The following is a 15629-nucleotide window of genomic DNA, read 5'->3' as shown; positions in this document are numbered from 1 at the left end:
AGAGAACAAACATATATTTATAAGTTTATATATTAACCTTCTGATTTACCATTCTGGCTTTCTTCATTTGTTCTGGTAGAGCCATCATCTACTTACTCAGATATCAATACAACTTTGCTCCCACCACCTTCTTTGTGTTATTGGAAAACATATTACATTTCTATATATTATTGGCCTACCAATACAATTTTATACATATTGTTTCAGAAATTGCTTTTAAATCAGTTAAGAGAAGAAATATACATAGTTTATAACTACCATAACAGTGTTGTTTCTTTGTCTAGAATCAAATTACCATTTGGGTCACTTTCTTTCAGCCTGAAGATCTCCCTCAGTAATTCTTTGAGGATGGCTTTGCTAGAAAAAAATTCTGGTTTTGTTTATCTGGGAATATCTTTTTTTATATAATAAAATAAGCAATAATCTTGTAAAGCAGTCAAAATACAAATAATATAGCTAATAGCATTAGTGGAATTATAAGTAAATATTTCGGCCATAAGCCTTTCTGGGAATATCTTTATTTAACCTACATTTTTAAATGTGGTTTTGCTGGTGATAAGAATCTTGTTTGATTATTGTTTTTTTCCTTCTAGCACTTTGAAAATGTCACCCTAAAGTCTTCTGGCTTCCCCTGTGTCTGTCCTATTTTTTGAGTCATACGTGATAGTCAAATGTGATTTTTTTAGTTATTTTTAACATTTTCCAGTTTCCCAGCATTTTTACTATGATGTGCATCAGTGTGGTATCTTTGCTTTTATCCTACCTGGACTTCTTCAAGTTCTGGAAGTTTTCAAGTTCGTTTTCTCTCTCCCCTTTTTCTATTATGTTATCATGGACATATTGGTGCATTTAAGTGTCCCATACTTCTCTAAAGTTTGTTGATTTTCTGCATTTTTCTCTGTTCTTAAGAATGCATAATTTCTATCAACCTACCTTCCAATTTGCTGATTCTTATTTCTGCTAGTTCAATCTACTATTGAGTTCCTCTACTGAATTTTCTCTTCATTTATTATACTTTGCAACACTAGAATTTCCATTTGGTTCTTTCTCCAGAACCCTATCACCTATTTCATCTCCTCTTGCTCACTCCTCTGACAACCACAAATATGTTCTCTGTATATATCAGCATATTTTTTTTGCAGTTTTTGTTTGTTTTTAGATTCCACATATATGTAATATACAGTATTTGTCTTTCTGTTTGACATAATTCACTTAGCATATTGGCCTCAAGAGCCACTCATGTTTTCACAAAGGCAAGATTTCCTTTATTTATGGCTGAATTAATATTCCATTGCATATTTTCTTTATCCATTCATTATCAATGATGACTTGTTTCTGTATCTTAGCTGTTGTAAATAATGCTGCAATAAACATGAGAGTGCATGTATCTTTTTCAGTGTTTTCATTTTCTTTGGATACATACTCAGAAGTGGAATTGCTAGATCATATAGCAGTTCCATTTCTAATTTTTTGATAAACTTCCATACTATTTATCACAGTGCTCGAACCAATTTCTTTCCCACCAACAATGCAAAAGTTCCCTTTTATCCATGTCCTTGTCAACATTTGTTATATTTTTTATAATAGCCACTCTAAGAGGTCCGAGGTAATTTCTCATTGTAATTTTAATTGCATTTCCCTGATGATGCACCGTTTCTTTTTAAAAATTCACTGAAGTATAGTTGATTTTAAATTTTGTGTTAGTTTGTAAACAGTGCTGCTGTGAACACTGGGGTGCATGTATTTTTATCTTTTCTAATAATGGTTTGCCTGGATATATGCCCAGAAGCGGGATTGCTAGATCATATAATACTTCTATTTTTAGTTTTTGAAGGAACTTTCATACTGTTCTCTGTAGTAGCTGTATCAGTATACATTCCCATCAACAGTGTAGGAGGGTTCTTTTTCTCCACATCCTCTTCAGCATTTATGTTTGTAGATATTTGACGATGGCCATTTTGACTAATGTTAAGGTAATACCTCCTTGTAGTTTTGATTTACATTTCTCTAATAATTAGTGATGTTGAGCATCGTTTCATGTGCTTTTTAGCCATCTGTGTGTCTTCTCTGGAGAAACGTCTATTTAGATCTTTTGCCAATTTTTTTTATTTTTTTAAAAAATTATTTACTTGCCTTTTGCTTGAACTTGGTCTTTGTCGCTGCATGAGGGCCTTCTCTAATTGTGCCGAGTGGGGTCTCCTCTTCATTACAGTATGCAGGCTTCTGGTCACGGTGGCTTCTCTTGCTGAGAAGCATGGGCTCTCGGGCACACAGCCTTCAGTAGTTGTGGCCCATAGACTTAGTGGCCTCCTGGCATGTGGGACATTCCCTGAACAGGGACTGAACCCCTGTCTGCTGCATTGGCAGGTGGATTCTTAACCACTGGACCACCAGGGAAGCCCCCTGCCCAATTTTTGATTGTTTTGTTTTTAATATTGAGATTCATGGGCTGTTTGTATACTTTGAAGGTAAATCCCTTGTTGGTTGCTTTGTTTGCAGATATATTCTCCCATTCTGAGCGTTGTCTTTTTGTTTCATTTATAGTTTGCTGTGCAAAAGCTTTTAAGATTAGGTCCCATTTGTTTATTTTTATTTTCATTATTCTAAGAGGTGAATTGAAAAAGATCTTGCTGTGATTTATGTCAAGGAGTGTTCGTCCTATGTTTTCCTGAGAGTTTTATAGTATCGGCTTTACATTTAGGTCTTCAATCCATTTTGAGGTTTTGTGTATGGTATTGTTGTTTAGTCACTAAATCACGTCCAACTCTTTTGCAACTCCATGGATTGTAGCCTGCCAGGCTCCTCCATCCATGGGATTTCCCAGGCAAGAATATTGAAGTGGGTTGCCATTTCCTTCTCCAGGGGATCTTCCTGACCCATGTCTCCTTCATTGGCAGGTGAATTCTTTACCACTGAACCCATCAGGAAAGCCCATATGGTATTAGGGAGTATTCTAAGTTTATTCATTTACATGTAGCTGTCCAGTTTTCCCAGCAGCACTTACTGAAGAAACGACCTTTTCTCCATTGTATATTCTTGCTTCCTTTGTCATAGATTAGTGACCAGGGGGTATATGGTTTATCTCTTGTCTTTCTATCCTGTTCCATTAATCTATATTTCTTACCATACTGCTTTGATTACTGAAGATTTGTAGTATGGTCTGAAGTCAGGGAGCCTGATTCTTCCAACTCCATTTTTCTTACCTAAAATTCCTTTGGCTATCCATGGTCTTTTGTATTTCCACACAAATTGTAAACTTTTTTGTTCTAGTTCTTCAAAAAAAGTCATTAGTAATTTGATAGGGATTGCACTGAAACTGTAGTATAGTCATTTTGACAGTATTTATTCTTCCAATCAAAGAACATTTGTGTTGTCTTTACTTTCGTTAGCATCTTACAGTTTTCAGAGTACAAGTCTTTTGCTTCCTTAGGTAAATTTATTCCTAGTTATTTTATTCTTTTTTGATGAGATGGTAAATGGGACTGTTTTCTTAATTTTTCTTTCTGATGTCTAATTGTAACAGTATGTAAGTGATTTCTGTGTATTAATTTTGTATTTTGCAACCAAATTTATTTACCACATTCATTTATGAAATCTAGTCGTTTTCTGGTAGCATCTTTAGGATTTTTATATGTATAGTATCAAGTCATCTGCAAACAGTGACAGTTTTACTTCTTTTTTCCAATTTGGATTCCTTTTATTTTTTTCTCTGATTGCTGTTGCTAGGACTTCTAAAACTATGCTGAATAAAAATGACAGTGGATATCCTTGCCTGATTCCTGATCTTAGAGGGAATGCTTTCAGTTTTTCACCACTGAGTATGATGTTATCTGCAGGTCAGTGATAGCCTTTATTGTGTTGAGGTATTTTTCCTCTATCCCCATTTTCTGGAGAGTTTTTTATCTTAAACGGGTATTGAATTTTATCAAAAGCTTTTTCTGCATCTATTGAGATGATCATATGGTTTTTATTCTTCAATTTGTTAATATGGTATATCACACTGATTTATTTTTGGATACTGAAACAGCCTTGCATCCCTGTGATAAACCCCACTGGATCATGGTGTATGATTCTTTTAACATATTGTTGGATTCAGTTTGCTAGTATTTTGTGAAGGATTTTTGTATCTGTGTTCATCAGTGTTATTGGCATCTAATATTCTTTTTTGGTGGTATCTTAGTCTGGTTTTGGTATCAGGGTGATAGTGGCCTCATAAAAAGAGGTTGGGAGTGTTCCTTCCTCTGTAATTTTTTGGGAAGAATTTCAAAAGAATAGGCATTTCCTTTTTTTGATGTAATCCCACTTGTTTATTTTTTATTACATTTTCTTTGGTTTGGGGGTCAAATCCCCCCCAAAAAAATCACTGCCAATACCCATGTCACAGAGTTTACCACTTATGTTTGCTTGTAGGAGTTTTATGGTTTCAGATCTTACATTTAAGTCTTTTATCCATTTTGAGTTAATTATTATGTATGGTCTAAGATCCATTTGCTCTGTTATGTAACTTCCATGTCTTGTTGGTATTATCTATTTGATGGGGAATTATCATCATAGTTTCCCTTCCTTCTATAGTTCTTTAAACATATTTTTTAAAGTTGCTGTGAGGTCTTTGTTAAATTCAACATCTGGGCCCTCTCAGAGGCAATGTCTGTTTCCTTGCTTTTTCCTGTGAATAGGTAACACTTTCCCATTTCTTTGCAAGTCTCATGATATTTTGTTAGCTGGACATTTTAGGCAATATAGCGATTCTGGATGCTGATTACTGATTTCACTCCCCATTTCTGGTTTTTATTGTTATTTGCTTATTTGTTTAGTAATCTGGCTAGACTATTTTAGTGAAATTTACTTTCCTTACCTTGTGTAGGCTTTGATATTGTCCTCAGAAGGTGCAGCCTTCAGTGTATACAGTCACTCTGAGACGGCAGTGGTTTTTTTTAGCGGGGCTCTCTTTGATGCTTTTTCTGGTCTCTCTGGAAGTCTGTCTGCCTTTGTTGATTTCACTTCTAGCTATTAGGTATCACAATTAGAGCTAAGTGATTACTCTGCTATTTTAGAGAACACCCTGGCCCATATATTATTCCAACATTAAATTTGGACAGGGGTCATATTTGAAACCATTCTTGGAGGTTTATTCAAACCTTAGGAGAAGTTGTCTTAGCTATCTCTTTTCTGGACTTTCTGGTGGCTCAGACGGTAACGCGTCTGTCTACAATGCAGGAGACCTGGGTTTGACCCCTGGGTCGGGAAGATCTCCTGGAGAAGGAAATGGCAATCCACTCCAGTACTATTGCCTGGAAAATCCCATGGACAGAGAAGCCTGGTAGGCTACAGTCCATGGGGTTGCAAAGAGTCGGACTCGACTGAGCGACTTCACTTTGATCTCTTTTCTAGGTTCTCTCCAGTGAACCAGCTGACTATGTCCTAGCTGGTTACTGTTAATTAAGAGGAACTACCTACCTCTTATTTTATTTCTATCAAACATTTCATCAGTTTTGAGGGCATTTTTATGCTTGAATTTCTCAAATTGTTTTAAATTTAGCTAGTTTGTTTGGAGAGAGCATCAGAATTCACAGTTCTTATAGACTATCTCATCTCCTGAGCAAAACCTCTAAGTCACTAGGCTGGGATAGAGGCGGTAACCTCTGATTTTCTGTTTGACTTTTCTTTGGCATGAAACTTCTGCCTTATGAGCAAGCTGGTGTGAGAACAGTCAGAACCTCAGCATTTTTGACTTGCCATACCTGGTATAGAACTTCTGTCCTATTAGTTTGGGAACGGCTGCGGAAGGGAGCCTCTGACCTCTTGACCATACTCAGCAGGAATTTGGACTTTTCAACTTTGAGTTAGAGAGAGCAGGAAATGCTGGCAACTTGCAGGCAGGAGAGGTATAGTGCAAGTTGTGCCTCAGGTCTACAAACTCTCACTTTTTAAACCAAGTTTCAATATAGTTTCTTGAATCAATGCTTTTTCATTTTCTGCGTCCTCTTAGGACAATTACCAGAGACTAAGTGATTGGCTTTTTAAAAACAGGTTTTCCCAGTTATGCTTCTCTCTGCAGAACGTATCCCTGGTGCTTCTCAGGCTGGTATCTGAAAATCTATCCTGTATAGGGAAGTTTTAAGAATATTTCTCAAAGAAAAAAGTATTTACCAATTGTTTACTGCTATTATATAGGGATATAGTTGATTTTTGTATACTGACTTTTATTCTTTGATGTTGCAAAATTCATCATTGTTTTTATAGCTTTTTTGTTTATTCTTTTGGGTTTCCTACATATACCACAACACTACTGGCAAATAGAGTTTTAGTGTTTTCCTTCTGATTTTTATACAAATTACTTTTTAGCTTGCTTTTTGCCCCTACTTAAGTACAATGTTGAACAAAGATAATGAGAGTGGACATCACTCCCTTGTTACCAATTCTAGTAGAAAAAAATTCAGTATTTTAATATTATTTCATAATTATTATGTTAGTAAGTTTTTCAGAGATGGGTTTTATTCAATTTAGGATATATTTTTCTATTCCTAACTTTCTGAGGATTTTTATCATAAATAAGTATTAAATTATGAGTTTTTTGCATGTATTGAGGTAATTACATATTTTCTCCTTTGTTAGGTTAATTGGATGTTTTGCATTGATTTTCAAATATTAAACATATTCTTGGTATAAATGCACCTCAGTTATATTTCATCTTTGTTACAGATATCTGTCTTCCATTTGCTAATATATTATTTATCACTTTTGCATCTATGTTCATAAGTGAGACTGGTCTGTACTTTCCCTTAAGTTACTGTTTTTGTCAGATTTTCAACATTGTGCTGGCCTCATAATCTATTGGGAAGAATTCTCTTTTTTTCTAGCCCTCAAATTGTTTGCATAAAGTATGGGTTATTTCTTTTTTAAATGTTTGACTGAATTAGTCAGTGAGGCCTGCAGTTTTCTTTGCTGTGAATATTTAACTTTGAATAGAAAAAAATGTAAAAAAACATGAGTCTATTTATATTTTCCAATGTGTTTGTCACTTTTTAAAATTTGTCACTTTTTATAATTTTTTTCCTTTCAAGAAATCTCTTAATTTCATCTACATTTGGTTATTTGTGCTTTTCTTCTTTCTTGATCAGTCTTTCTCCGGTTTTATAGATCATAGTAATTTTTTTTTTTAAGAATTATCTTGTGGGATTGTTGATCTACTCTATCTTTTGCTCTACTCTATTTCACTGATTTCATTTCACTATTTCACTGATTTAATTTCTTTCCTTTGTTTACTTTGGGTTACACTATTCTTCAGTGTTTTAACTAAGAAGATTTTTTTAGATTATTGATTTGAGATCCTTCTTTTTTCTCATTTAAGCTTCTAGTGTTCTAAACTTTCCATTAGGTACTACTATAGTAATATCTCAGTATCACAAATCTTGGTATTTTGTGTTTATACTTTCACTAAGTTAAAAAATAATTTTAAAAATTCCCTTATGATTTCTTCAAGACATGAGCTATTCTTAATTTTCAAATATTTAGAGATTTTAAGACATATTTCTGCTATTGATTTCTAATTTAATTTCTTTTATGATTAGAGAACACACTGTGCTTGATGATAATTCATTATTGTTTCATGACAGTCCATATTTATGAATGTTCCATGTTGCAAAAAAAAGTGTATTTTCATTAATATGATGCAAATGTCTATTTATGTATGTCAGGTCATTTTGGTTAAGTTTTTTACAGGCTTACAAATTTTTATCCTTTGTCAGACTGCTCAAGTGAAGTGCTAATCATTCAGATTCTAGAAAGTACTGAGCTGAGCTGTGGCTGGCCTGCAGCTTTAATTAGATTGTTTCCCTTCAAAACCTTTGCTCCTCAATGCAACCCTCAAACTTCCCTATTCACTTTTTTAACAGGCTGATTGCTAATATTCTCAGTATTTGTGCAGAAAGAGGGTTGAGATGCAGTTTCAGATAGTTTAATTCAGCTTGGGTCAGATTCTATAATAACCCCTGAATGCAAGCACTTTGAGACTGCATGAATTTCCTACTTTTACCCACTAGATGCCAGTAGAGCACTCCTTCCCCAAGTTGTAACAACCAAAAATATTTCCAGGAATTGCCGAATGTCCCCTGGAGGACAAAATCATACTGAGTTGAGAACCACTGCTCTAAATTATAGTAGGTGTTTTATTTGTTTGACTTATACAAGGTGACTGTTAAACTCTAGAAAACTCACATCTATTACTAAGTAATATCTCTCTTATTTTTTATTCTTTGTTCATATAATTCAAAGATGGAAGCTTATATTTTACCTACTAATTACAGACCAGTGTGCTTTTCAATACAAAGTCTGGAGTAAGAAAACACTCTGTAAAACTGATTTCAAAAGGAAACCCATCAAAATACAGAACTGAAAAATAGAGATGCAAAAATCACTTGTTTAATTTCTCAACCAAATCATACATTTTGTAATTTGTATGATTACAAATTATACCCTCTGATTCTGTAGCTTTTTCCTTTTATGTACCTCTCTATTACAATAGAGAAAGCCTCCTCTTGGATACTAATTTTTGTACATATGCTCGGATATCCTCCCCTCTCACTTTTCTGGGGGATTTTGCTTCTTCTTCTTTCCTCTGTCCCTTATCATCAATCTCTCTTTCTTTGTGGATCATTCAATAGTCACATCAACTTAAAAATATGCTCTTTATCTAAAATGAAAAATATCCTCCTCTTAACATTTTCTTCCTATGCAAGTACTGACCTGTTTTTGGCACCCCTTCATAACCAAACATCTCAAAAGAGTTATTTACTTGTGCTGTTTCCTCATTGCCACTCCTTAGTCTAAAATAATTGTGGTTTCTATCCCAATACTTTTCCAAAACTACTTTGTAAAGGGTCGCTAATAACCTTCACAGCACAATACCCACTAACTACTTTTCTGTACTTAGCCCTACTATAGCATTTGATATAGCTGACCACTTCTTGAAATATCCCCCTTTAATATAGTTTCTTCAATAGTCTCCTCATTTCTTCTCTTCTCTCTGCCAAGTGTTCTCTGCCAGCTACTCTTCTTCCTTTGGAAATTAAATGTAATTCCTGTTGTCTCTGTTCACAAACCCTCACTTCCCTTCTTCTACTCCCTCCATAACTACCATTACATACTAAATTTGTATACGTATGTAAATTTGATTTGTTTACCTGTCCACTTGTCATCTTCACTTCGTAACAGATATATCAAAGATTAGCAAGTCTAAAACTCAACTCTTTAGTCCCTACCACCATGCCATGCACTAACCCTAGCTTCTTCTTTGTAAATATCATGATACAGTCATTGGCTCAAGCCCAGATTTGGGAAATAATCTTTTATTGTACCTTCTGATATCCCAAATTAAATTAGTTAGTAGCTCTGTAAGTGTTAATGATTCTTGCACCTGTCTGTTTTCCTCCAACAACACTGCTATCACCCTAGTCAAAATTACCTTCATTTCTTGCCTGGAGTAGAATATTGGCCCTCCAACTGGTATATTGCTTTAATTCTTTTTTGGCCTCACAGGTTTTTTTTTTCATTCAGCAGTGTGGGTAATATTTTTAAGATATAAATCAAAGCCTATCATTTCCTTGCTCAAAACTGTTTCTTATAACTGCTTCAGAAATTTGTATGATCTTGTCCCTATTCATCTAGACATCAAAATATTAACCCACTTTTCCTGTCAATCACCACATCCCCAGACTCCTTGACCTTTCTACTTCTAGAAGATAAAGTCCTTAACCACTTTAGAACCTTCTTACAAGCTCTCCTCTCTGCCTGGAACATACTGCTCTCTGCCTTTTATGTGACCAGCTCTATTTTTTTTTTTTAATAACTCTTTGAGGTTTAATCAGCCTATTTACAAAGTATTTAATTTGGTATATCTTGACAATCAAGATAATAAATGTATCCATCATGTCCAAGAATTTGTGTCCTTTTATAACCCTCCCTTCCAGCCCCTTCTCTATCCCCAGGCAACTGTGGATCTGCTTTCTGTCACTCTGCATTAGTTTTCATTTCCTAGGATTTTTTTATATAAATGGAATCATACAATATGTGCCCTGTTTTCTCCTACTCAATGTAATTATTTTGAGGTTCATCCATGGTATAGCACATATCAATAGTGCATGACTTTTTACTACTGCATAGTAAACTATTGAAAATATATATGAGGTTTGCTTATTCACTGAACTTTTGATGGAGACTTTAGATATTTCAGTTTTTGACTACTAAAGATGTTTGAATCTTCTGGTTGCTGTGAATGTCTTTGTATGGACACATGCTTTCATTTATTGAGGGTAAATATGATAACTACATGTATATAAACTGGCTAGGTCATATTAAGCATATGTTTAAATCTTTAAGAACCTGCCAAATGGTTTTATACCATTGTACATTCGCACCAGTGGTTTTCTATTTCCTTTGCATTCTTGCCAGTTCTTGGTATGATCATTCTTTTTAATTTTAGCCACTATAATGTATTATTATCTTATTGTAGTTTTGATTTTCTTAACAGTGAATGTTCAGAATCTTTTATATGCTTATTTTTTAATCACTATTTTCATTTGTGAATTATTTATTCAAATCTTTGACTCACATTTTTATTGGGTTGCTTGCTTTCTTGAGTTTTGAGAAAATAAAAATAAATTCTAGATACAAGTCCTTAATCAGATATACACTTTGCAAATATTTCCTCCTAGTATATGATTTAACTTTTCATTCTCAGAAGTGTCTTTTAAAGGGCAAAAAATGTTTACTTTTGAAGAAATCTGATTTATCTGTATGTTTGTTCCTTTATGGAGCATGACACTGATATTTTCTCTAAAACATTTTTGCCTAAGGTCACAAAATTTTCTCCTTTTCCCTGAGATTTATGGTTTTAAGTTTCATATCAAAGCTTATTAACCACTGTAAATCATTAAAATTTAGTACAAAGTATGAATCAAAATAACTTTTTTTATGAAAGGATATTCAGTTGTTTAAATACAGTTAATAGAAAAGACTATTTCTCTACGTAACTGCCTTTGCACCTTTGTAAAAAGATCAGTGTTCTGTATACGTGTAGGTGTATCTCTGGAGTGTCTGTTGAGTTCCACTGACATATCTGTCTTTGGATCAATACCAACCTGACTCAATAACACTAATTTTATTCATGTTTAAATTTATTTTTCATTGGAGGATAATTGCCTTACATTGTTGTGTTGGTTTCTGCCATACAACAACATGAATCACCCATATGTATACATATATCCCCTCTCTCTTGAACCTCCCTCCCACCCCACACCCCATCCCACCCCTCTAGGTCATCAAAAGCATTGGGCTGAGCTCCCTGTGTTATATAGCAACTTCCCACAAACTATTTATTTTACACATGGTAGTGTATACATATATATTATGTAGCATATATCAGTGCTACTTTCACAATCCGCCCCCTTCTCTCCTTCCCCTACTGTAACACTAATTTTTTAAAAAGTCTTGATTAGGTGGTGTTGGTTCACCAAGATCATTCTTTTTAAAGAATAATATTCTTTGGCTACTCTAAATCCTTTGCATTTCTATATGGGCTTTAGAATCAATTTGTCAATTTCTATTAAAAAGTCTGCAGGATATTTACTGGGACTATACTGAACTACAGATCAATTGGGAGAGAACCGATATCTTAATAATATTGATACATGTAATTCTTCACTTTTTTAGGTCTTTAACTTCTTTCAGAAATGTTTTCTGGTTTTCAATACATGAATCATTCACATTTGTTGTTTAATTTATGACTAAGTGTTACAGGTTGACAGAAATAAAATTGATTTTTTAATATTGACCTTATATCCTGTACTTTGTTAAATTCACTTATTAGTTGTAGTAGCTTTTTTGTAGACTTTATTAAATTTTCTTCATAGATGATCATGTTGTCTATGAAAAAAGATGATTTAACTTCTTTTCCATTCTGGATAACTTTTATTTTTCTTGCCTGACTATACTGGCTAGAATCCCCAGTACAATGTTAATTAGAAGCGGATATGAATTACACTGGTATTTTTCTAGTCTGCCTAGTGGTAAAAAAATAGATACTATTTCCATTGTTTGAGTGTTGGGTACCATTTCCTTTAGACCTTTCAGATGGTTCTTGTCCTTGGATAGCTACAGCATATGTGTGTATTGACTGGTACTTTGTTCAAGGAGGGAACTGTAGATCTCTGGGATCCTCTCTTTATGTGCTGGAGCTGCTTTGGTTTCCCTGGTTTCTCACCCCCATCTTCTCGACATAGGGAGCTGGTATCCTCTTGGGTTTCCCCCTCCTCCCTTTGCTGCAATCTAGAAACTCTCTCGGGGCAGTAAACAGGTGCAGGTAATAGAGTTCACTTCTTCTGTTTCTCATCTGCCAGAATTACTGGTTTTCATTGCCTGATGGTCATGTCTTGAAAACCACAGTTTCATTCATTACGACCGTTTATGTTTGTGTGTTTGGGGAAGGATGTTAAACCTTGTCCCTGTTATTCTATCTTGTTCAGAACTGTAAGTTCAAAGCTTTGTCTTATTGCTTCTTGTAAGGATTCACTTAAATGCTTCCTCCTCAGATAGGCCTTTACTGACAACACATTAAAAAAAATCAGTCCAACTTTTACATGTCTCATTTTTTTTCTTTGATAGCATTATCTTTTTTCAACTGTAATTGTATATCTAGAAATTTCTTTGTATGTTTTCTCTTATACATTGAGGGAAGAGACCATAATTATTTCATTCATTAAATGTCTAATAGCTAAAAAATATTTGACACAGATGATGCTTAATAAATATTCTTTAAATGAATGGACTTTTCCCATTTATTTGTTCCTTGAGGCATTCCTCTTATTCTTTGTTTTACTCTTCCTTCTTTCCTGACTTTCTCCAATCATTTTTTAAAAATATTTGACTCTCTTTTCTAATTCTCTTCTATTATCTTCCCCCCTTTTCTCCAGTTTTTCTTTATGCTTCTGATTTGTGTATCCAGGATCTGTTATGACTCCCTGTACTCTGAAAAAACTATGCAGTGAAAGAAAGAAAATATCTATACATAGGATTGAAACTTTCCAATGGATTCCCTCATTGCATAACCAGAAGTTGATGCATAAGCACTTTTTCTGACAATGTTCTACCCTAAGCATACTTTTTAAACCTCCTTTGGTTCAAATGGTATATTAGCAATTTTCAACTAGCAAAATTTGTCATTGTCACAAGTAAAAAGTAAAAAGCACTAGACAATGAGGCAGCTGACTGGATGTTAGCCCTAAATCTTCCATAAACTGGTTGTATTCTGCAAAAGTTATGTAACCTGTGGTGTGGCTTTCATCTTCGATGATGATAATTATAGAAAAATAATGTCTAATATTTATAGAAGTGCTATTATAAATGCTAATCTTGAAAAGTTCCAAAAGTCTCTAAAGGGTAAGTAGGGATTATGATTTTACTTTATGAGAAAAAAGCTCAGAACAGTTAAATTATTTGCTTAAGATATAATGTCTAGTCAATAAGAAAAAAAAGAAAGAACTTGATATAAACCTTCTGACCCTAGGTCTCCTGCTTTTTCCAAAGCATTTCATTTCATTTACAAATCATAGTTTCATGGAAGACATGTAGCATCTCATTATGGCCTTCTAAGGATTTGATTTTTCTTATGTCTTGATACTTTAATTCTTTGTTTAGAAGAAACTATGATTTCTTTTCTAAGTTTCAGTGAATCCAGTAACTACAGAAGCCATGTCTACTCTCATTTATCAAATTTGAAAAGTCTCCCGTTGTTCATGTGAGTAAAAAGCATCACCTGTCAGACTCTATCTCACCACCATCATCACTGACTTACTGAGCTCATAGTTGTGCTGGTGTAAGAGGATAATAAGAAATTTACAAATGGTCTTCAGGTTCTCTTTGTGTACTTTCAAAGGCAGAGCATATGCATAAAAACACAAACAAATCTAAGTACCAGTTAAGTGGTTCAGACTCTATTGTGTCCAAGTCTGTACACTGTGGGCATTGTAGACATTTTGAATTAAGGAAATGGTGCAAAGCACTCTGATGGTAGCAGGAAAGGTTTACTAAAGGGAGTGAAATCTAAGGAAAGTTTCCAGAGAGTTTCACTTATAAGTGTAGTAAAAGCCACACACTGACTTAAAAGGAATGTTTTTATAGGTATAGTAGAAAATTCATTTGAAGATGTGATAGGAATTATATTTTAGAGTACTCTGAAGAAAGGTTTAAAATCTTTTTTTTTAAATTCTGAAGACAACATAAGATTATTGAAGTAATCAAGGTAAATGACATTTAAGCTTTATATCATGGTTGATATTGTATATAGACTTCATATAGTTTAACTAAGTGCCTGCTTCTTATTCTCAGTATCCAATTTCTTTCACTATAAAAGCATTACATGTTTATTATAGAAATACAATAAAATATATTAAAAGAAATTTATAAAATTTACAATCTCATGTTCCAGAAACTTCTTCCGTCTGTATAGATGGATACATTCACATATACACACACACAATAGGGGGATTCCACCATGGGAAGGCTAGACTAGGATTCTGAAGTTTGAGTATGTATGTTAAACCACCTAGAGACTATTTTCAGGAAAAGTTTTGGCTGGACCCTTTTAGGTGGCAGTGGATGGGTAATGAATAGTATAGCGGAGAGGTCAGCAAATTTTTCATGTAAAGAGCAAGACAGTAAATATTGAGGTCTCATGGGCCATATGGTTTCTGTTGCAACAACTCAACTCTGCCACTGTAACTTGGAAGCAGCCATAGACAACATGTAAATGAATGAGTTTGGCTGTGTTCCAGTAAAACCTAGGGAATAGTTATGAGCAAAAACAAGTCACCTCTGGGCCCCAGAAATTTTTAAGGATGTCAAAAGTACTAACATCCTTTAGTTAATGGAACACAAAGTTTTAGATTTTTATAAGTGATGTAATTTTATTAAATATCTACAAGCTGGTGAGGTCTGAAGAAATGCAGAATAAGAGCAACAAATGTGTGTGTATCTATATGTGTATATTTTATACAAACATGATATCTTCTTATATGTATTATTAAGCAAACTTTCTCAAACATAGCATAGATTAACATATTATACACATATTCTCATACCAATAAATATTCACCCATAACATCACTAATATTATCTGCATCTCTAATCATACTCTCACTCTTCATTCTTTCTGTACCATTTTTAAGAATATCTGACTCCACCATTTTCAGATTTGCATTTGCTACCACAGTAAAAGTTATTATTACTGACTTATATTTACGACCTTAATTTCCCAATTTCAGTGTTTGGCTCCTAAAATAAATATAGAAATGTTTATTTGCATATTCTATTTGAATGAAATGCATCAGATATTGGAAATATTTGGCTCCTTCTAAAAAAATCTAATTATATTAGAAAAAGCAAATACTGTGGCCCTGGTTACAATAATTTTATAAAATGGCCAAAAGCACAAAGTTTCCAAAATAACCATTCAATTATTATTGATACTAGATTATCAGGTTTATTATTTACGAGGACACCATGGCTCTTCCTCCTCAAAACAAAAGACAATGGCTCTTGGACTAACAACACATGGTATGCATGATTTGAAAGAA

The 15629-nt window shown here is 33.9% G+C and overlaps 1 protein-coding gene across 5 annotated transcripts in view; it reads right to left on the bottom strand.

Moving 5' to 3' along the window:
• The window catches only part of STXBP5L (syntaxin binding protein 5L), a 330353-nt gene that overhangs the window by 90980 nt on the left and 223744 nt on the right, over nt 1-15629 (bottom strand). The gene's annotated exons all lie outside the window — the stretch shown is intronic.

Source organism: Ovis aries, chromosome 1 (assembly GCF_016772045.2).
Source record: "Ovis aries strain OAR_USU_Benz2616 breed Rambouillet chromosome 1, ARS-UI_Ramb_v3.0, whole genome shotgun sequence".
Lineage (NCBI taxonomy): Eukaryota > Metazoa > Chordata > Mammalia > Artiodactyla > Bovidae > Ovis > Ovis aries.
Note: the sequence above shows the minus strand (reverse complement) of the source record. Positions and strands in the feature narration are given on the sequence as shown.